General features: G+C 35.2%; 1 pseudogene across 1 annotated transcript in view; it reads left to right on the forward strand.

Annotated features, from left to right (window-relative positions):
• The window catches only part of LOC148948097 (uncharacterized), a 129,065-nt pseudogene that overhangs the window by 24,156 nt on the left and 81,409 nt on the right, over positions 1 to 23,500 (forward strand). The window contains exon 3 of the transcript XR_016142375.1: positions 14,551 to 14,625. The product of XR_016142375.1 is annotated as an uncharacterized LOC148948097 (transcript). The remainder of the gene's footprint in view (positions 1 to 14,550; positions 14,626 to 23,500) is intronic.

Consider the following 23,500-nt stretch of genomic DNA (forward strand, 5'->3'; position numbering starts at 1 on the left):
TGCTTCAACTTGGAAAATAGGTTTAGAAGGGACACTAAGAAAGGAACTTGCTCTGAAATGTCTTTTGAAAAGTATTTCTTGGTGTTGAGGTATCCAAAAAACTGTAAAGTAAAGTTTTGGGCGAAAAGGAAGGATGCATCAATTTGTAAAATGGGTTTAGGATGGACATTAAGAAATGAGCTTACTCTGATATGTCTTTTTTAAGGTATTTCTTAACGTTGAGGTAACCAAAAAGATATTAGGTTGTTTGTGAAATGTATTGATTGTTCAACTTAACATATTAGTGTAGGAGGAATGAAAAGAACGGAACTTGATCTTATATGTCATTTTAGAATTATATTTAGGTGTTGAAGTATCCAAAAAGCTTTAAAGTAAAGTTGTGGGTGTAAAGGATGGGTACTTCAATTTATAAAATGGAAAATGGGTTTAGGAGGGACATTAAGAAAGGAACTTGTTCTGAAATGTCTTTTGAAAAGTATTTCTTGGGTGTTGAGGTATCCAAAAAGCTGTAAAGTAAAGTTGTGAGCTAAAAGGAAGGATGCTTCAACTTGTAAAATGGGTTTAGGAGGGACATTAAGAAAGGAGCTTGCTCTGGAATGTCTTTTGAAAAGTATTTCTTGGTGTTGAGGTATCCAAAAAGCTGTAAAGTAAAGTTGTGGGTGAAAAGGAAGGATGCTTTATGTTGGAAAATGGGTTTAGGAGGGACATTAAGAAAGGAACTTGCTCTGAAATGTCTTTTGAAAAGTATGTCTTGGTGTTGAGGTATCCAAAAAGCTGTAAAGTTGTGGGTGAAAAGGAAGGATGCTTCAACTTGTAAAATGGGTTTAGGAGGGACATTAAGAAAGGAACTTGCTGTGAAATGTCTTTTGAAAAGTATTTCTTGGTGTTGAGGTATCCAAAAAGCTGTAAAGTAAAATTGTGGTGAAAAGGAAGGATGCTTCAACTTGTAAAATGTGTTTAGGAGGGACATTAAGAAAGGAACTTGCTCTGAAATGTCTTTGAAAAGTATTTCTTAGTGTTGATATATCCAAAAATCCGTAGTGGAAATTTGTTGTGGAAAAGGAATGATTTTTCAACTTGTAAAATGTGCTTAGAAGGAATATTAAGAAGGGATCTTGCTCTGAAATGTATTTTGAAAAGTAATTTCTTGGTGTTGAGGTATACAAAAAGCTGTAAAGAAATATTGTTGGGGAAAAGGAAGGACGCTTCAACTTGTAAAATGGGTTTAGGAGGGACATTAAGAAAGGAACTTGCTCTGAAATGTCTTTTGAAAAGTATTTCTTGGTGTTGAGGTATCCAAAAAGCTGTAAAGTTGTGGGATGAAAAGGAAGGATGCTTCAACTTGTAAAATGGGTTTAGAAGGGACATTAAGAAAGGAACTTGCTCTGAAATGTCTTTTGAAAAGTATTTCTTGGTGTTGAGATATCCAAAAAGCTGTAAAGTAAAGTTTTGGTGAAAAGGAAGGATGCTTCAACTTGTAAAATGGGTTTAGGAGGTACATTTAGAAAGGAACTTTCTCTGAAATATCTTTTAAATGGTATTTCTTGGGGTTGTGGTATCCAAAAAGCTGAAAAGTATTGGTGTGGTTGAAAAGGATGGTTGCTTCAAGTTGTAAAATGGGTTTAGGAGGGAAATTAAGAAAGGAACTTGCTCTGAAATGCCTTATAAAAGTCTTTCTTGGTGTTGAGATATCCAAAAAGCTGCAAAGTAAAGTTGTGGGTAAAAAGGAAGGGAACTTCAACTTGTAAAATGGGTTTAGGAGTGACATTAAGAAAGGAACTTGCTCTGAAATGCCTTTTGAAAAGTATTTCTTGGTGTTGAGGTATCCAAAATGCTGTAAAGTAAATTTGTGGGTGATTGGATGGGTACTTCAACTTGTAAAATCGGTTTGGAAGGGACATTAAGAAAGGGACTTGTTCTGAAATGTCTTTTGAAAAGTATTTCTTGGGTGTTGAGGTATCCAAAAAGCTGTAAAGTAAAGTTGTGGGTGAAAAGGAAGGATGCTTCAACTTGTAAAATGGGTTTAGGAGGGACATTAAGAAAGGAACTTGGTCTGAAATGTCTTTTGAAAAGTATTTCCAGGTGTTGAGGTATCCAAAAAGCTGTAAAGTAAAGTTGTGGGTTTAAAGGATGGGTACTTCAATTTGTAAAATGGGTTTAGGATGGACATTAAGAAAGGAACTGGTTCTGAAATGCCCTTTGAAAAGTATTTCTTGGGTGTTGAGGTATCCAAAAAGCTGTAAAGTAAAGTTGACATAAAGAAAGGAATTTGCTCTGAAATGTCTTTTGAAAAGTATTTCTTGGTGTTGAGGTATCCTACAAGCTGTAAAGTTGTGGGTGAAAAGGAAGGATGCTTCAACTTGGAAAATAGGTTTAGAAGGGACACTAAGAAAGGAACTTGCTCTGAAATGTCTTTTGAAAAGTATTTCTTGGTTTTGAGTTATCCAAAAAACTGTAAAGTAAAGTTTTGGGTAAAAAGGAAGGATGCTTCATGTTGGAAAATGGGTTTAGGAGGGACATTAAGAAAGGAACTTGCTCTGAAATGTCTTTTGAAAAGTATTTCTTAGTGTTGAGGTATCCAAACAGCTGTAAAGTTGTGGGTGAAATGGATTGATGGTTCAACTTGAAAAATTGGTCTATGAGGAACGATAAGATAGGAACTTGCTCTGATATGTCTTTGAGAAGTATATCTTTGTGATTAGGTATCCAAAAAGATGTAAAGTAAAGTTGTGGGTGAAATGGATGGGTACTTCAACTTGTAAAATGGGTTTAGGATGGACATTAAGAAAGGAACTGGTTCTGAAATGCCCTTTTAAAAGTATTTCTTGGGTGTTGAGGTATCCAAAAAGCTGTAAAGTAAAGTTGTGAGTGAAAAGGAAGGATGCTTCAACTTGTAAAATGGGTTTAGGAGGGACATTAAGAAAGGAACTTGTTCTGAAATGTCTTTTGAAAAGTATTTCTTGTGTGTTGAGGTATCCAAAATGATGTAAAGTAAAGTTGTGAGTGAAAAGGAAGGATGCTTCAACTTGTAAAATGGGTTTAGGAGGGACATTAAGAAAGGAACTTGCTCTGGAATGTCTTTTGAAAAGTATTGCTTGATCTTGAGGTATCCAAAAAGCTGTAAAGTTGTTTGTGAAAAGGAAGGATGCTTCAACTTGTAAAATGGGTTTAGGAGGGACATTAAGAAAGGAATGTGCTCTGAAATGTCTTTTAAAAATTATTTCTTGGTGTTGAGGTATCCAAAAAGCTGTAAAGTAAAGTTGTGGGTGTATAGGAATGTTGCTTCAACTTTCAAAATGGGTGTAGGAGGGACAGTAAGAAAGGGCTTTGATCTGAAATGTCTTTTTAAAAGTTTATCTTGGTGTTGAGGTATCCAAAAAGCTGTAAAGTAAAGTTGTGGGTGAAAAGGAAGGATGCTTCAACTTGTAAAATGGGTTTATGAGGGACATTAAGAAACGAACTTGCTCTGAAATGTCTTTTGAAAAGTATTTCTTGGGTGTTGTGGTATCCAAAAAGCTGTAAAGTAAAGCTTTGGGTGAAAAGGAAGGGAACTTCAACTTGTAAAATGGGTTTAGGAGGGAGATTAAGATAGGAACTTGCTCTGAACTGCCTTTTGAAAGGTATTTCTTGGTGTTGAGGTATCCAAAAAGCTGAAAAGTAAATTTGTGGGTGATTGGATGGGTACTTCAACTTGTAAAATGGGTTTGGAAGGGACATTAAGAAAGGGACTTGTTCTGAAATGTCTTTTGAAAAGTATTTCTTGGGTGTTGAGGTATCCAAAAAGCTGTAAAGTAAAGTTTTGGGTGAGAAGGAAGGATGCTTCAACTTGTAAAATGGGTTTAGGAGGGACATTAAGAAAGGAACTTGGTCTGAAATGTCTTTTGAAAAGTATTTCCAGGTGTTGAGGTATCCAAAAAGCTGTAAAGTAAAGTTGTGGGTGTAAAGGATGGGTACTTCAATTTGTAAAATGGGTTTAGGATGGACATTAAGAAAGGAACTTGTTCTGAAATGCCCTTTGAAAAGTATTTCTTGAGTGTTGAGGTATCCAAAAAGCTGTAAAGTAAAGTTGACATAAAGAAAGGAATTTGCTCTGAAATGTCTTTTGAAAAGTATTTCTTGGTGTTGAGGTATCCTAGAAGCTGTAAAGTTGTGGGTGAAAAGGAAGGATGCTTCAACTTGGAAAATAGGTTTAGAAGGGACACTAAGAAAGGAACTTGCTCTGAAATGTCTTTTGAAAAGTATTTCTTGGTGTTGAGGTATCCAAAAAACTGTAAAGTAAAGTTTTGGGTGAAAAGGAAGGATGCTTCATGTTGGAAAATGGGTTTAGGAGGGACATTAAGAAAGGAACTTGCTCTGAAATGTCTTTTGAAAAGTATTTCTTAGTGTTGAGGTATCCAAAAAGCTGTAAAGTTGTGGGTGAAAAGGAAGGATGCTTCAACTTGAAAAATGGGTTTAGGAGGGACATTAAGAAAGGAACTTGCTCTGAAATGTCTTTTGAAAAGTATTTCTTGGTGTTGAGGTATCCAAAAAGCTGTAAAGTAAAGTTCTGGGTGAAAAGGATGGGTACTTCAATTTGTAAAATGGGTTTAGGATGGACATTAAGAAAGGAACTGGTTCTGAAATGCCCTTTGAAAAGTATTTCTTGGGTGTTGAGGTATCCAAAAAGCTGTAAAGTAAAGTTGTGGGCGAAAAGGATGGATGCTTCAACTTGTAAAATGGGTTTAGGATAGATATTAAGAAAGGACCTTGTTCTGAAATGTCTTTTGAAAAGTATTTCTTGGGTGTTGAGGTATCAAAAATGATGTAAAGTAAAGTCGTGGGTGAAAAGGAAGGATGCTTCAACTTGTAAAATGGGTTTAGGAGGGACATTAAGAAAGGAACTTGCTCTGAAATGTCTTTTGAAACGTATTTCATGGTGTTGAGGTATCCAAAAAGCTGTAAAGTAAAGTTGTGGGTGAAATGAAAGGATGTTTTATGTTGTAAAATGGGTTGAGGAGGGACATTAAGATAGGAACTTGCTCTGAAATTTATTTTGAAAAGTATTTCTTGGCTTTGAGGTATAAAAATAGCTGTAAAGTATTGGGTGAAATGGATTGATTCTTCAACTTGTAAAATTAGTTTGGGAGGGATATTAAGAAAGGAACTTGCTGTGAAATGTCTTTTGAAAAGTATTTCTTTGTGTTGAGGTATCCAAAAAGCTGTAAAGTAAAATTGTGGTGAAAAGGAAGGATGCTTAAACTTGTAAAATGGGTTTAGGAGGGAAAGTAAGAAAGCAACTTGCTCTGAAATGTCTTTTGAAACGTATTTCTTAGTGTTTAGTTATACAAAAAGCTGAAAAGTACAGTTGGTGGTGAAAAGGAAGGATGCTTCAACTTGTAAATTGGGTTTAGGAGGGACATTAGGAAAGGAACTTGCTCTGAAATGTCTTTTTAAAAGGTATTTCTTGGGTGTTGAGGTATTCGAAAAGCTGTAAAGTAAAGTTGTGGGGAAAAGGATTGATGCTTCAACTTGTAAAATGGGTTTAGAATGGACATTAAGAAAGGAACTTGCTCTGAAATGTCTTTTGAAAGGTATTTCTTGGTGTTGAGGTATCCAAAAAGCTGTAAAGTTCTGGGATGAAAAGGAAGGATGCTTCAACTTGTAAAATGGGTTTAGAAGGGACATTAAGAAAGGAACCTTCTGTGAAATGTCTTTTGAAAAGTATTTCTTGGTGTTGAGGTAACCAAAAAGCTGTAAAGTAAAGTTGTGGGGGAAAAGGAAGGATGCTTCAACTTGTAAAATGGGTTGAGGAGGGACATTAAGAAAGGAACATGCTCTGAAATGTCTTTTGAAAAGTATTTCTTGGTGTTGAGGTATCCAAAAAGCTGTAAAGTAAATTTGTGGGTGAAAAGGAAGGATGCTTCAACTTGTAAAATGGGTTTATTAGGGACATTAAGAAAGGAACTTGCTCTGAAATGTCTTTTGAAAAGTATTTCTTGGTGTTGAGGTATCCAAAAAGCTGTAAAGTCAAGCTGTGGGTGAAAAGGAAGGATGCTTCAACTTGTAAAATGGGTTTAGGAGGGACATTAAGAAAGGAACTTGCTCTGAAATGTCTTTTGAAAAGTATTTCTTGGGTGTTGAGGTATCCAAAAAGCTGTAAAGTAAAGTTGTGGGTGAAAAGGAAGGGAACTTCAACTTGTAAAATGGGTTTAGGAGGGAGATTAAGAAAGGAACTTGCTCTGAAATGCCTTTTGAAAGGTATTTCTTGGTGTTGAGGTATCCAAAAAGCTGTAAAGTAAATTTGTGGGTGATTGGATGGGTACTTCAACTTGTAAAATGGGTTTGGAAGGGACATTAAGAAAGGGACTTGTTCTGAAATGTCTTTTGAAAAGTATTTCTTGGGTGTTGAGGTATCCAAAAAGCTGTAAAGTAAAGTTGTGGGTGAGAAGGAAGGATGCTTCAACTTGTAAAATGGGTTTAGGAGGGAAATTAAGAAAGGAACTTGGTCTGAAATGTCTTTTGAAAAGTATTTCCAGGTGTTGAGATATCCAAAAAGCTGTAAAGTAAAGTTGTGGGTTTAAAGGATGGGTACTTCAATTTGTAAAATGGGTTTAGGATGGACATTAAGAAAGGAACTGGTTCTGAAATGCCCTTTGAAAAGTATTTCTTGGGTGTTGAGGTATCCAAAAAGCTGTAAAGTAAAGTTGACATAAAGAAAGGAATTTGCTCTGAAATGTCTTTTGAAAAGTATTTCTTGGTGTTGAGGTATCCTACAAGCTGTAAAGTAAAGTTGTGGGTGAAAAGGAAGGATGCTTCAACTTGGAAAATAGGTTTAGAAGGGACACTAAGAAAGGAACTTGCTCTGAAATGTCTTTTGAAAAGTATTTCTTGGTGTTGAGGTATCCAAAAAACTGTAAAGTAAAGTTTTGGGCGAAAAGGAAGGATGCTTCATGTTGGAAAATGGGTTTAGGAGGGACATTAAGAAAGGAACTTGCTCTGAAATGTCTTTTGAAAAGTATTTCTGGGTGTTGAGGTATCCAAAAAGCTGTAAAGTTGTGGGTGAAAAGGAAGGATGCTTCAACTTGTAAAATGGGTCTAGGAGGGACGTTAAGAAAGGAACTTGCTCTGAAATGTCTTTTAAGAGGTATTTATTGGTGTTGAGGTATCCAAAAAGCTGTAAAGTAAAGTTGTGGGTGTAAAGGATGGGTACTTCAATTTGTAAAATGGGTTTAGGATGGACATTAAGAAAGGAACTGGTTCTGAAATGCCCTTTTAAAAGTATTTCTTGGGTGTTGAGGTATCCAAAAAGCTGTAAAGTAAAGTTGTGGGTGAAAAGGAAGGATGCTTCAACTTGTAAAATGGGTTTAGAAGGGATATTAAGAAATGAACTTGATCTGAAATGTCTTTTGAAAATTATTCCTTGGGTGTTGAGGTATCCAAAAAGCTGTAAAGTAAAGTTTTGAGTGAAAAGGAAGGATGCTTCAACTTGTAAAATGGGTTTAGGAGGGACATTAAGAAAGGAACTTTCTCTGTAATGTCTTTTGAAAAGTATTTCTTGATCTTGAGGTATCCAAAAAGCTGTAAAGTTGTTTGTGAAAAGGAAGGATGCTTCAACTTGTAAAATGGGTTTAGGAGGGACATAAAGAAAGGAACTTGCTCTGAAATGTCTTTTGAAAAATATTTCTTGGTGTTGAGGTATCCAAAAAGCTGTAAAGTAAAGGTGTGGGTGAAAAGGAAGGGTGCTTCAACTTGTAAAAATGGGTTTAGCATGGGCTTTAAGAAAGGAACTTGCTCTGAAATGTCTTTTGAAAGGTATTTCTTGGTGTTGATGTATCCAAAAAGCTGCAAAGTTAAGTTGTGGGTGAAAAGGGAGGTTGCTTCAACTTGTAAAATGTGTTTAGGAGGGACAATAAGAAAGGAACTTGCTCTGAAATGTCTTTTGAAAAGTATTTCTTGGTGTTGAGGTATCCAAAAAGCTGTAAAGTAATGTTGTTGGTGAAAGGGAAGGACCCTTCAACTTGTAAAATGGGTTTAGGAGGGACATTAAGAAAGGAACTTGCTCTGAAATGTCTTTTGAAAAGTATTTCTTGGTCTTGAGGTATCCAAAAAAGCTGTAAAGTAAAGTTGTGGATGAAAAGGACGGATGCTTCAACTTGTAAAATGGGTTTAGAAGGGACACTAAGAAAGGAACTTGCTCTGAAATGTCTTTTGAAAAGTTTTTCTTGGTGTTGAGGTATCCAAAAAGCTGAAAAGTATAGTTGTGGGTGAAAAGGAAGGATGCTTCAACTTGTAAAATGGGTTTAGGTGGGACATTAAGAAAGGAACTTGCTTTGAAATGTCCTTTGAAAAGTATTTCTTGGGTGTTGAGGTATCCAAAAAGCTGTAAAGTAAAGTTGTGGGTGTAAAGGATGGGTACTTCAATTTGTAAAATGGTTTTAGGATAGACATTAAGAAAGGAACTTGCTCTGAAATGTCTTTTGAAAAGTATTTCTTGGTGTTGAGGTATCCAAAAAGCTGTAAAGTAAAGTTTTGAGTGATAAGGAAGGATGTTTCAACTTGTAAAATGGGTATAGGAGGGATATTAAGAAAGGAACTTGCTCTGAAATGTCTTTTGAAAAGTATTTCTTGGGTGTTGAGGTATCCAAAAAGCTGTAAAGTAAAGTTGTGAGTGAAAAGGAAGGTTCTTTCAAGTTGGAAAATGGGTTTAGAAGGGACATTAAGAAAGGAACTTGTTCTGAAATGTCTTTTGAAAAGTATTTCTTGGGTGTTTAGGTATCCAAAAAGCTGTAAAGTAAAGTTGTGAGTGAAAAGGAAGGATGCTTCAACTTGTAAAATGGGTTTAGGAGGGACATTAAGAAAGGAACTTGCTCTGAAATGTCTTTTGAAAAGTATTGCTTGATCTTGAGGTATCCAAAAAGATGTTAAGTAAAGTTGTGTGTGAAAAGGAAGGATGCTTCAACTTGTAAAATGGGTTTGGCATCCTTAAAAAGATGTTAAGTAAAGTTGTGTGTGAAAAGGAAGGATGCTTCAACTTGTAAAATGGGTTTGGCATCCCTGCGCTGTCCCATTTGAAATTACTGGGAAACCCTTTGCCGCGTTAATGTCTTCATCGCTAAGATCAAAACATTCGCCCGGAAACAATTTTCATGGAAGAACTCCAAAGACATAAATAAACATTCGCTCGGAAACAATTCTCTTTGGAAATACATCAAAGACATTAATAGACTTCGCCCATTCCTTTTTCATGACAAATCAATCAATCTTGACATCACCTGTCAGACATTAATCAATTTCTGTCCCCGTTAGACTCAATAATCCAGAAAACATCCATCAAAGTGAGAAAGTTCCTGTTTTTTCATTCTCACTGACACAAACCATAAAACATACATAAATTACTGTTGACATCATAGAAAAACATCAAATAAATTGACCGACACACATAACCGTCCAAGAAACAACCATAAATGTGAGAAAATTCCTGTTTTTTCAAGTGAGAAAAATTCTGTTTTTTCATTCTCAGTGAGAAAACCATAAACCACGTGGTTCTGTCAGCGTTACACTAAATTGTAGATAGCAGCAGGGGTGAATCGTCGCGCTGGTACCTCCCTTTCTACTCAAATGCACCGGATAAATATTTTGAGATAACTCTTTTGTTAAGAATAGTTCAAAGGTCAGATAATTAAAACTTTGGTGTCGACACAGCCCCCCGGGCCGGCGGTGGGTGTTTTAAGTTATGTCCATGGAGTATATATGGTTCTTATGAAAGAGATAATTCTATAAGCTTAAAAGAGGGGTCATTTGATTTAAAACTGAAAGTTCTAGTTCAATTTTTAAGAGCCAAAAGAGATCCGAGGGCAACTCGTCCCCCATGCCCTTTTTTCCAAAACCCATCTGATAAAATTTTTTAGATAGCCATTTTGTTTAAAACAGTCCAAAAGTCAGATAAGAAAAACTCCGGTGTCGACCCAACCCCCAAGGGCCTAGGAGCAGGCATTGTAAGTTATGCGATGGAGGCACACATGGTTCTTAAAAAATTTGAGATATTTATTTTTTATAGTTCAAACATCAAATCCAAAACCTGTGGGGTCACACAACCCCCCAGATTCCAGGGGCAAGTGTTCTAAGTTATGCCCTGGAGTCCTATAAGGTTTTTTATGTAAGGTATGTTCATATAAATCTAGAAGGTGGCTCATTTGATTAGAAATTGAAAGTTCTAGTTTACTTTTTAAGAGTCAAAAGAGATCTGAACCCAACTAGTGCCCCCTAGTCCCTTTTTTCCAAATCCATCAGGTGCACATTTTGAGATTCAAGTCAGATAAGAAAAACTCTGGTGTCGACGCAACCCACAGAGCCCAGGGGCAGGCTTTGTAAGTTTTGCTCTCGAGGCATACATGGTTCTTTTAAGTTTTGAGGTATGTGTTTTATCAAGATGATTCAAACATCAAACAAACCCTCCCCCCTCCCTTGACACAAACACCCTCTTTTCCCCAAATGTATCAAATGAAAATTTTGATGTAACCTGTTTGTTTGAAATCGTCCAACGATAAGATAACAAAAACTTTGTTTTCAATATCCCCCCCCCCCAGATCCAGAGGAAGGGTTGTGACTTCACCGCGGTGGTATATAAGGTTTTTATGGAAGAGGTGGTCGTATAAACTTTGGAGGGAACACAAATGATTAGAAATTGAGGGTTCGAATTCACCTTTTAAGAGTCAAAAGTAATCTGATGGTGACTAGCCCCTCCCTCTCCCTCCCTACCTTCCTTTCACCAAATGTGTCCAATCGATTTTTATATAGCCATTTTGTTTAAAATAGACCAAAGATAATATAACACAAACTACAGGGATAAAACAGCCCCCTCCCCCAGAATCGAATGGGAAGTGTTTTAAAATGTGCCCTAGGGGCATATAAGGCTTTTAGGGAAGGGATGGTCGTACAAACTTCGGAAGGAGGTTATTCAATTGTAAATCATTATTACTAGTTCCCCTCTCAAGAGTGAAAAGTGATCGGAGGGCAACCTGCGTTGCCTATAGTAAAGGTCATTCGGCTCCAATCTGTTTTTCCCCTGAGGCACTTTATGTTGAAGGAGTCGTTGCATAAACTTCGGAAGGGGCTCATTCGATTGGAAATCGGAAGTTTAATCTGAGGGCAACTAGCCCACGCCTTTTTTCCCCAGATGCATCCTATAAAACAGTCACTTTGTTAAAATAGTTCAATTATTGTGTAACGTAAACTTTGGGGTCAATACATCCCCCCACGGCCCAGGGGCAGGCTTTGTAAGCTATTCCTTGGGGACATATATGGTTCATATGGAAGAGATGCTCGTATAAACTTCAGAGAGGGCTTATTTGATTGAAAATTGAAGGTTATATTTCACTTTTTAAGAGTCAACAGAGATCCTTTTCGTCAAACCCTTCAAAAAAAATAAGATAGCCATTTTGTTAAAAATAGTTCAAAGGTCAGATAAGAAAAACTCCTGTGTCGACGCAACCCCCAGGGGCCGAGGACAGGCGTTGTAAGTTATGCTCTGGGGGCATATATAGTTCTTATAGAACAGATGCTTGCATTAAACTTAAGAGAGGGCTCATTTTATTTGAAATTGAAAGCTCTAGTTCAGTTTTCAAGAGTCAAAAGAGATAGGGGGACAACTAGCCCCCCCACGCCCTTTTCCCCCAAATGTATCTGCTAAATATTTTGAGATAACCATCTTTTTAAAAATAGTTCTAAGGTCAGATAACTAAAACTCCGGTGTCGACACCCCCCCCCCCCTCCCCGAGGTCTGGGGGAAGGCGTTGTGAGTTATGCCTTGGGGGCATATATGGTTCTTATTGAAAGGATGCTCGTATATACTTCAGAGTGGGCTCATTGGATTAAAAATTGAAAGTTTTAGTTCTCTATTTAAGAGTCAAAAGAGATCTGATCGCAACTAGCCTTCCCCCCACCCACATGCCCTTTTTCCTCTGACCCATCTGAAAAGTTTTTTAAGATAGCTATTTTTCTAAAAATAATTCAAAGATCATATAACGAAAACTCCGGGCCGAAACAATTCCTCAGGGCCTAGGGAGTCGGTTTTTCAGTCCTTTAGGCATTTATGGTTCTTATGGAAGGGAATCTCGTATGAACTTTAGAGAGGGCTCATTTGAATGGAGATTGAAAGTTCTTGTTCACTGCTTAAGAGTCAAAAGAGATCGGAGGGAAACATGCTCCCCCATGCCCTTTTTTCCCCAAACCCATCCGATACAAATTTTTATATAGCTATTTTTTTTTAAAAATAGTTCAAAGGTCAGATAACTAAAACTCCGGTGTTGACACAATTCCCTGGGACTGGGGGCAGGTGTTTTAAGTTTTTTCCTTGGGGCATATAGGGTTATAATGAAAAGGATAATTCTAGAAACTTTCGAGATGGCTCATTTGATTGGAAACTGAAAGTTCTAATTCACTTTTTAAAAATCAAAAGAGATCCAAGGCCAACTAGCCCCTCCACGCCCTTTTTTTCTAAGAGCCATCTAATAAAAATTTTGAGATAGCCATTTTAACAAAAATAGTCCCAAAAGTCAGCTAAGAAAAAGTCCGATGTCGACGCAACTCCCCAGAGCTTAAGGACAGGCTTTGTAATTTATTTTCTGGGGGCATACATGGTTCTTGTAAATTTTGAGGTATTCTATTTTTTTTTAAAATAGTTCGAACGTTAAATAAAAAACAAACTCTGGGGTCATACACCTCCCCCCCCCCATCCACCCAGAGCCCAGGAGCAAGTGTTTTAAATTATGCCCCGACGGTGTATAAGGTTCTTATGTAAGGGGTGGTCGTATAAACTTCGAAGGTGGCTCACTTGATTAGAAATTGGAAGTTCTAGTTTACTTTTTAGAGTCAAAAGAGATCCGAGCCCAACAAGCACCCCTAGCCCTTTTTTCCCAAATCCATTCAATCCACATTTTGAGATCCAAGTAAAATAAGAAAAATCTCCGGTGTCTACGCGACCCCAAGGGCCCAGGGGCAGGCTTTTTAAGTTATGTTCTGGGGGCATAATAGTTCTTATAAATTTTGAGGTATCTGGTTTGTGGAATAGTTCAGACAATAAACAAAAAACTCTGGGGTCGTAAAACCCCCCCATAGCCCAGGGACAAGTGTTTGAGTTGTGCCCCAGAGGTATATAAGGTTCTTATGTGAGGGATGGTCCTATAATCGTTGAAGGTGGCTGATTTGACGGAGGACATGTCCGTCACCCCCCCTCCCTCACCCCGAATCAAGGGGCATGTTTTCTAGAATCGATTCTATAAATACATTATACATTTTTGAAAATGTGTTAGATGATTTTTCAGTACTGAACAATAAGCACTATGGAAAATTTTGATAAATTTTTCAACCGTTAATGCTTGTAATATGTTACGATAAATCGCAGACTATGGTTTCTTTTAGGGGGAGAGATAAAATATTTCTTCCAGAATTTATCAAATTTAATAAGAATTCCTGGAATTTTAAATATGTCAGTGTATGGTTGCCGAGACAAAGGAACCCTTATAAATTACTTGACATTAGTAGAAGGCTATTTTATACTCCGATCACGCACCCCTGTTGCCACCTACAACTTTTTTTAACACCAAATATGGGCATAGAGTCCCTAGGGAGAACACGTGGTTTATGGGGTCAATGACCTCTTTCTCCAGGTGTGTTTTTGGCACGCTCGAGGCGAATGTTTTGATCTAGGAAAGAGTGTTTGTTGTTGTTGTTTTTGGCCAAGTGCCCGCTAGGGAAGAATGTTATGATGTCAGGAAAGAGTATTTGTTGTTGTTGTTGTTTTGGGCAAGCTCCCAGCGAATGTCAAGGGAGAACACGTGGTTAATCAAAGTGGGACACCTGTGCTGACAGTCATTAATCAAATTGTTTCCGGGCAAAGTTTAATAGTGTCTGACAGATGACGTCAAGTTAATTTGGAGTTCGACCAGAATTGTTTCCGAGGCAAAGTTTAGATCACACATGACAGATGATGTCATGATTGATTGATTGACATGAAAGGGGAATTAATTTGTTGTTTCTAAGGGGAATTATTGATTCACGAAAGGGGAATTAATTTGTTGTTTCTAAAGAGAATCGTTTCCGAGCGAATGTTTTGATCTTAGCGCTGAAGTGATTAGCGCGCGAAAAGGATTCTTTGTAATTTCAAATGTGAAAGCACAGGGATGCCAAAAACAAAAGGAACTCGCTGCAATTACGTTTAGGGATTATTTGGGCGAAACCGTTTTAGCCATTATAGGGAATTATTTCGGCGAAACAGTTAGAGACATTTTAAAAGATGATTTTAGAAGAGAATTTGAGGGTAAAACTCTGTGGTCGTTATAATACACAAGTTGCATTTCAAGAGTATCGTGAAATCCTCGAACCCCACCCCACAGTGTCCGCATACCCCACCCCAACCCCGAAGGCATCCCTCAGGGTCCCCAGTGCCCCCCCGGCTCCACAAATCCCACCCGAAAACTCAAGGGCCCCCCGGCCCTCCAAAGGCTCCTGAGCCCCCATTATAATACTTTTTATGGCTTTATTATATCTTTTTAGAACAAATTATTATTTTAGGGAATTATTTTGGTGAAACACTTAGAGTCAATTTAAAAGATGATTTAAAAGATGACTTTAGAAGTGGAATTGAGGGTGAGACTCTGTGGTCGTTATAATACACAACTTCCATTTGAACAGTGTTGTGAGGCCCCCTACCACAACCCCAAAGGGTTCCGATCCCCCCAGCCCAACCCCGAAGGAAGCCCCCGGTCCTCAAAGGTCTCCCCAAGCTTCCAAAGGGCCCCCGGACCCCCAAAGGCCCTCACCCGGTCCCCAAAGGTCCACCGGGCTCCCAAAGGACCAATCGGCGCTCAAGGGTCCCCCAGACCCCCAAAGGCCCTCCCCGGGCTCCCGAAGGCCCTCCCCTGGTCCTCAAAGGTCCCCCAGGCTCCCAAAGGGCCACCGGACCCTCAAAGGCCCTCCCCTGGTCCCCAAAGGTCCACCGGGCTCCCAAAGGACCAATCGGCCCTCAAGGGCCCCCCAGACCTCAAAAGGTCTTGCCCGGGCCCCCAAAGGCCCTTCCCGGTCCCCAAAGGTCCCCCGGGCTCCCAAAGGACCACCCTGCCCTCAAGGGCCCCCGGATCCCCAAACGCCCTCCCCGGCCCCCCCCCCCCCAAAGAGTCCCCTCTCCATTTTTTAATACTTTTTTATGGCTTTATTATATCTTTTCAGAACAAATTCCTTCCATAATGTCATTCCTAAACCCATTTTCCAACTTGAAGTACTTATCTTTTTCACCCACAACTGTACTTTATAGCTTTTTGGATACCTCAACACCAAGAAATACTTTTCAAAGACCATTTCAGAGCAACTTCTTTTCTTAATGCTCATTCTAAACCCATTTTCCAACTTGAAGAATCCATTCTTTTCACCCACAACTATACTTTACAGCTTTTTGGATACCTCAACACCAAGAAATACCTTTCAAAGACCATTTCAGAGCAAGTTACTTTCTTAATGTCCCTCCTAAAGCCATTTTCCAACTTGAAGTACTTATCTTTTTCACCCACAACTATAATTTACAGGTTTTTGGATACCTCAACACCAAGAAATACTTTTCAACGACCATTTCAGAGCAAGTTACTTTCATAATGTCCCTCCTAAATCCATTTTCCGACTTGAAGTACTTATCTTTTTCACTCACAACAATACTTTACAGCTTTTTGGATACCTCAACACCAAGAAATACTTTTCAAAGACCATTTCAGAGCAAGTTACTTTCTTAATGTCCCTCCTAAACCCATTTTCCAACTTGAAGTACTTATCTTTTTCACCACAACTATACTTTACAGCTTTTGAGATACCTCAACAACAAGAAATACTTTTCAAAGACCATTTCAGAGCAAGTTCCTTTCTTAATGTCCCTCCTAATCCCATTTTCCAACTTGAAGCATCCATTCTTTTCACCCACAACTATACTTTACAGCTTTTTGGATACCTCAACACCAAGAAATACCTTTCAAAGATTATTTCAGAGCAAGTTACTTTCATAATGTCCATCCTAAACAAATTTTCTAACTTGAAGTACAGACCTTTTACACCCAAAACTGCAAATAACAAAGTTTTAGTTTACCTTAACACAAAGAAATTATAATAAATGAAACAAACATAGAAAGTAAATTAATGAATGACAATCCTAAAACCATAATCAAGCATTACTTAATTATCTTTTTCACCCACAACAATACTTTACAGCTTTTTGGATACCTCAACACCAAGAAATACTTTTCAAAGACCATTTCAGAGCAAGTGACTTTCTTAATGTCCCTCCTAAACCCATTTTCCAACTTGAAGTACTTATCTTTTTCAACACAACTATACTTTACAGCTTTTGATATACCTCAAAACCAAGAAATACTTTTCAAAGATCATTTCAGATCAAGTGCCTTTCTTAATGTCCTTCCTAAAACCATTTTCCAACTTGAAGTACTTATCCTTTTCACTCACAACAATACTTCACAGCTTTTTTGATACCTCAACATCAAGAAATAGTTATCAAAGACCATTTCGGAACAAGTTCCTTTCTTAATGTCCCTCCTAAACCCATTTTGCAGCTTGAAGTACTTATCTTTTTCATCACAATCTACATTACAGCTTTTTGGATACCTCAGAACCAAGAAATACTTTTCATAGACCATTTCAGTGCAAGTGACTTTCATAATGTTCCTCCTAAACCCATTTTCCAACTTTAAGTAATTACCTTTTTCACTCACAACTGTAGTTTACAGCTTTTTTGTTACCTCAGCATACATAAATACTTTTCAAGTAACATGTCGGAGCAAAGTACTTTCGAAATTTCAATCCTAAACCAAGTTTCCAACTTGAAGGACTTATACTTTTCATCTAAAAGGTACGCCACACAATTTGGGATACCTCAACACCATGAAATTCTTTTCAAATATTATTTCGTAACAAGTTCATTTCTTAATGACACTCCTAAAACCATTTTACAACTTTAAGTACTTAAATTTTTAACCAACAACAATACTCTAAAGCTTTTTGGATACCTAAACACCAAGAAATACTTTTCAAAAACCATTTCAGAGCAAATTACTTTCTTAATGTCCCTCCTAAACCTATTTTGCAACTTGAATTACTTATCTTTTTCACCACAACTATGCCTTACTGCTTTTTTGTTATCACAACTACAATTTATACTTTACAAAGACCATTCCAGTGAAATTTACTTTCTTAATGTCCATTATAAACCTATTTTGCAACATAAATTACTACTCTTTTCACTCAAAACAATACTTTACAGTTTTTGGATCAAACATCACCAAGTCCTACCTTTCAAATACCATATAATAGCAAGTTCATATTTTAATGATACCTCTCAAACCAGTTTCCAACTTGACGTCATTATATTTTTCACCCACAACTAGACCTTAGAGCTTTTTGGATACCTCAACACTAAGAAATACTTTTCAAAGACCATTTCAGAGCAAGTTACTTTCTTAATGTCCCTCCTAAAACCATTTTCCAACTTGAAGTACCTATCTTTTTGACCCACTTTCTCAATGAAAAAGAAATTAGTTTTTAATCAATTTTAATTTTCCAAATAATATAACAATTTTCCACTTCGGTTCAGAATTTTCTCAAAGGGATGAAAAAATTTAAAATAATGTTCCAAATTTTTCATAGAAGATATAAAAATTCAAGTTCCCTTCTGAATTTAACCAAAGAACACACTTCAATTCCAATTTTTCCCGAGAAATCAAAAATCTTCCCCTTCAGTTCTTTATTTCACAAGGAAACAAAGAAATTTAATGTCCAATTCTAATTTTTCGGTTAAAGATATAAAAAGTAATACCATACTTGTGAATATTTTCCCGGAAGATAAAATGTTACATTTCAATTTAAGATTTTCTCAACGAAGTCAAGGATATTTCAAGTTCTCTTCTGAACTTTACCCAAGAATACGCTCTAATTCTAATTTCTTCAGAGAAAACAAAAATCTTCCACTTCAGTTTTTTATTTCAAAAAGACACAAATAAATTTAACGTTCTATTATAATTTTTGGTGTAAGATAGAAAAAGTAATACCACACTTGTGAATATTGTCACGGAAAATAAAAATTTCCAGCTCAATTTTAAATTTTCTCAATGAAGTGAAGGAAAGCTCAAGTTCTGTACTGAATTTTACCAAAGAACACAACACAGTTCTAATTTCTCCAGAGAAAATAAGAATCCTCCACTTAAGTTCTATATTTCACAAAGACATAAAGAAATTTAAAGTTCAATTTTAAATTTTTCGGTGGAAGATAGGAAAAGCAATACCGTACTTGTGAAATATTTTCACGGAAGATAAAAAAGTTCTAGTTCAATTTTAAATTTTCTCAATGAAGCTAATGAGAGTTCAAGTTTTCTCTTCGGAACTTTACCAAAGAACACACTACAATTCTAATTTCTCCAGAGAAAACAAAAATCTTCCACTTCAGTTCTTTATTTCAAAAAGACATTAAGAAATTTAAAGTTCAATTCTAATTTTTCGGTGGAAGATAGAAAAAGTAATACCATACTTGCGAATATTTTCATGGAAGATAAAAAGTTCTAGTTCAATTCTAAATTTTCTCAACGAAGTGAAGAAAAGTTCTAGTTCAATTTTAAATTTTGTCAAAGAAATCAAGGATAGTTCAATTTGTCTTCTGAACTTTACCAAAGAAAACGCTTCGATTCTAATTTCTAAAGAAAAAACAAGAATCTTCCACTTAAGTTCTTTATTTCACATTGACACAAAGAAATTTAATGTTCAATTCTAATTTTTCGGTGGTAGTTAGAAAAAGTAATACCATACTTGTGAATATTTTCACGGAAAATAAAAAGTTCTAGTTCAATTTTAAATTTTCTCAATGAAGTGAAGAAAAGTTCATGTTCTCTACTGAATTTTACCAAAGAACACAATTTAATTCTAATTTCTCCAGAGAAAATAAAAATCTTCCACTTAAGTTCTTTAATTCACAAAGACATAAAGAAATTTTAAGTTCAATTCTAATTTTTCGGTGGAAGATAGAAAAAGCAACACCATACTTGTGAATATTTTCCCGGAAGATAAAAAGTTCTAGTTCAACTTAAAATTCTCTCAATGAATTGAAGGAAAGTTCAAGTTCTCTTCTGAATTTTCTCAATGAAAAAGAAATTAGTCATTGATTATTTCTATTTTTTCCAAATAATATAAAAATTTTACACTTTAGTTCAGATCTGTCTCGAAGAGATGAAAAATTTAAAATACTGTTCCAAATTTTTCACAGAATATAAAAAAGTTCAAGTTCTCTTCGGAATTTTACCAAAGAACACAATTCAATTCTAATTTCTCCAGAGAAAACAAAAATCTTCCACTTCAGTTCTTTATTTCACAAAGACATAAACAAATTTTAAGTTCAATTCTAAATTTTTCCGTGAAAGATAGAAAAAGTAATACCACACTTGTGAATATTTTCCCAGAAGATAAAAAGTTCTAGTTCAATGTAAAATTTTCTCAACGAAGTGAATAAAAATTCAAGTTCTCTATTGAATTTTACCAAAGAACACGATTCAATTCCAATTTACCTAGAGTAAAATAAAAATCTTCCACTTCAATTATTTATTTCACCAAGAAATAAAGAAATTTAAAGTTCAATTCTTAATTTTTCGGTGGCAGATAGAAAAGGTAATACCATACTTGTGAATATTTTCCCTGAAGATAAAAAGTTCTAGTTCAATTTAAAATTTTCTCATCAAAGTGAAGAAGAGTTCAAGTTCTATTCTGAATTTTACAAGAGAACACAAATTCAATTCTAATTTCACCAGAGAAAACAAAAATCTTCCACTTCAGTTCCTATATTTTACAATGACATAAAGAAATTTAAAGTACAATTCCAAATTTTTTGGTGGAAGATAGAAAAAGTAATATCAAACTTGTGAATATTTTCCTTGAAGATAAAAAGTTATAGTTCCATTTACAATTTTCGCAACGAAGTGAAGAAAAGTTCAAGTTATACTCTGAACTTTACCAAAGAACACACTTCAATTCTAATTTCTCCAGAGAAAAAAAAATCTTCCACTTCAGTTCTTTATTTCAAAAAGACATAAAGAAATTTAAAGTTCAATTCTAAATTTTTCGATGGGAGATAGAAAAATTAATACCACACTTTTGAATATTTTCACAAAAGATAATTACCATACATGTGATTATTTTCCTGGAAGATAAAAAGTTCTAGTTCAATTTAAAATTTTCACAACGAAGTGAAGAAAAGTTCAAGTTCTCTTCTGAATTTTCTTAAAGAAGTGAAAAAAGTTAGCTCAATTCTGAATTTTACCAATGAAAATGAAAAAAGCTTCCACTTCAGTTCTTAATTTCTCAAAGACATAAAACATTCAAAGTTCTCTTCTACTTTTTCCAAGAAAATAAAAAGGTTCCATTTCAGTTCAGGTTTGTTCTGAAAGAGATGAAAAATTTAAAGTTCTATTCTAATTTTAAATTAAATTTTAGCTCCTTTGTCTTATGGATTTACCCCTCAAATTTTTAAATTAGAAAATGAGGGACTCGTTCTATTATTAAAGGCAATCGTTCAAACTCATTCATCTAACCTCCAAGACAATAGCTTAGGCCAGATATAAATAAATATTAATAAATAAATATAAACATTTCTACATGTTTAAGTTAGGTTAGGTTAACTTATCATTAGCTCTCATGATAAGTTAAACTAAACTTTACCGGCGAGTATGGTTAGGTTCGGTTAGGCTAGATTAAGTTAGGTTAGATTAGGTTAGGTTAAGTTAGCTTAGGTTAGCCCACGTACGCGTCACTTAGGTTAGCTTAGGTTAGGTGAGAGACAGGCAAAAAGTTAGGTGTATGATTAGGTTAGGTTAGATTAAGTTAGGTTAGATTAAGTTAGGCTAGGCTAGGAGAGCCGACCTCCGCGCGCGTCCGTCGGCTACCCTCGCCGAACCTAACTTAACCTAACCTAACTTAATCTAACCTAACCTAACCCAATCATAAACCTAACTTTTTGCCTGTCTCTCACCTAACCTAAGCTAACCTAAGTGAAGCGTACGTGGGCTAACCTAACCTAACTTAATCTAACCTAATCTAACCTAACTTAATCTAGCCTAACCTGAGCTAACCATACTCGCCGGGAAAGGTTAGGTTAACTTATCATGAGCACTCATGACAAGTTAACCTAACCTAACTTAAACATGTAGAAATGTTTCTCTTTATTTATTAATATTTATTTATACCTAACCTAACCTATTGTTTTGGAGGTTACATGAGCGATTTTGAATGATTGTCTTTAATAATAGAACGAGTCCCTCATTTTCTAATTTAAAAATTTGAGGGGTAAATCCATAAGACAAAGGAGCTAAAATTTAATTTAAAATTAGAATAGAACTTTAAATTTTTCATCTCTTTGAGAAAAAACCTGAACTGAAATGGAACCTTTTTATTTTCTCGGAAAAATTAGAAGAGAACTTTGAATGTTTTATGTCTTTGATATATTAAGAACTGAAGTGGGAGCTCTTTTCATTTTTATGGTTAAAAGTCATAATTAGTATAAATATATTCCAAGCCATTTGGAAACTTCGAAGAGAGTTCAAAATTTTACTTTCTTTACTAAACACATTGAAGCTTGATCTAGAACTTTTTATCTTCCAGGAGAATTATAATGTATCGATGCATTATATTATTTGAAAATGTTACCAAGTATGGTATTAATTTTTTTACTCACCGAAAAATTTAGAATTGAACTTTAAATTTCTTTATGTCTTTGTGAAATAAAGAACTGAAGTGGAAGATTTTTGTTTTCTCTGGAGAAATTAGAATTGAAGTGTGTTCTTTGGTAGAGTTCAGAGGAGAACTTGAATTTTTCTTCACTTCGTTGAGAAAATTTTAAATTGAACTATAACTTTTTATCTTCCGGGAAAATATTCACAAGTATGGTATTACTTTTTCTATCTGCCACCGAAAAATTTAGAATTGAACTTGAAATTTCTTTATGTCTTTGTGAAATAAAGAACTGAAGTGGAAGATTTTTATTTTCTATAGGTGAAATTAGAATTGAATTGTGTTCTTTGGTAGTATTCAGAAGAGAACTTGAATTTTTTTTTCACTTCGTTGAGAAAATTTTAAATTGAACTAGAATTTTTTATCTTCCGGGAAAATATTCACAAGTGTGGTATTAATTTTTCTATCTTCCACCAAAAAATTTAGAATTGAACTTTAAATTTCTTTATGTCTTTGTGAAATAAAGAACTTAAGTGGAAGATTTTGTTTTCTCTGGAGAAATTAGAATTGAAGTGTGTTCTTTGGTAGAGTTCAGAGGAGAACTTGAACTTTTCTTAACTTAGCTGAGAAAATTTTAAATTGAACTAGAACTTTTTATCTTCCGGGAAAATATTCACAAGTGTGGTATTACTTTTTCTATCTTCCACCGAAAAATTTAGAATTGAACTTTAAATTTCTTTATGTCTTTGTGAAATAAAGAACTGAAGTGGAAGATTTTTCTTTTACTCTAGGTAAATTAGAATTGAATTGTGTTCTTTGGTAAAATTCAGTAGAGAACTTGAACTTTTCTTCACTTCGTTGAGAAAATTTTAAATTGAACTGGAACTTTTTATCTTCTGGGAAAATATTCACAAGTGTGGTATTACTTTTTTTTATCTTTCACGGAAAAATTTAGAATTGAACTTTAAATTTCTTTATGTCTTTGTGAAATAAAGAACTGAAGTGGAAGATTTTTGTTTTCTCTGGAGAAATTAGAATTGAATTGTGTTCTTTGGTAAAATTCCGAAGAGAATTTGAACTTTTTTATATTATGTGAAATATTTGGAACAGTATTTGACATTTTTCATCTCTTCTAGACATATATGAGCTAAAGTGTAAAATTTTTTATATTATTTGTAAAAATAGAAATGATAAATGACTAATTTCTTTTTAATTTAGAAAATTAATAAAATAAATTGAACTTTCCCTGACTTCGTTGAGAAAATTTTAAGTTCAACTAGAACTTTTTATATTCCATGAAAATATCCACAAGTATGATGTTACTTTTTCTATCTTCCACCCAAAAATTTAGAATTGGGATTCAAATTTCTTTATGTCTTTGTGAAATAAATAACGAAAGCGGAAGATTTTTATTTTCTCTGGAGAAATTAGAATTGTATTGTGTTCTTTGGTAAAATTCAGTAGAGAATTTGAACTTTTCTTCACTTCATTGAGAACATTTAAAATTGAACTAGAACTTTTTATTTTCCGTGAAAATACTCACTAGTATGGTATTACTTTTTCTATCTTCCATTGAAAAATTAGAATTGAACTTTAAATTTCTTTATGTCTTTGTGAAATAAAGAACTGAAGTGGAAGATTTTTGTTTTCTCTGGAGAAATTAGAATTGAAGTGTGTTCTTTGGTAAAGTTCAGAAGAGAACTTGAACTTTCCTTGACTTCGATGAAAAAATTTTAAATAGAACTAGAACTTTTTATCTTCCATG

The sequence above is a fragment of the Artemia sp. Qi Xiang Cuo genome, chromosome 10 (assembly GCF_049724085.1).
Source record: "Artemia sp. Qi Xiang Cuo chromosome 10, ASM4972408v1, whole genome shotgun sequence".
NCBI classification, from domain to species: Eukaryota; Metazoa; Arthropoda; class Branchiopoda; order Anostraca; family Artemiidae; genus Artemia; species Artemia sp. Qi Xiang Cuo.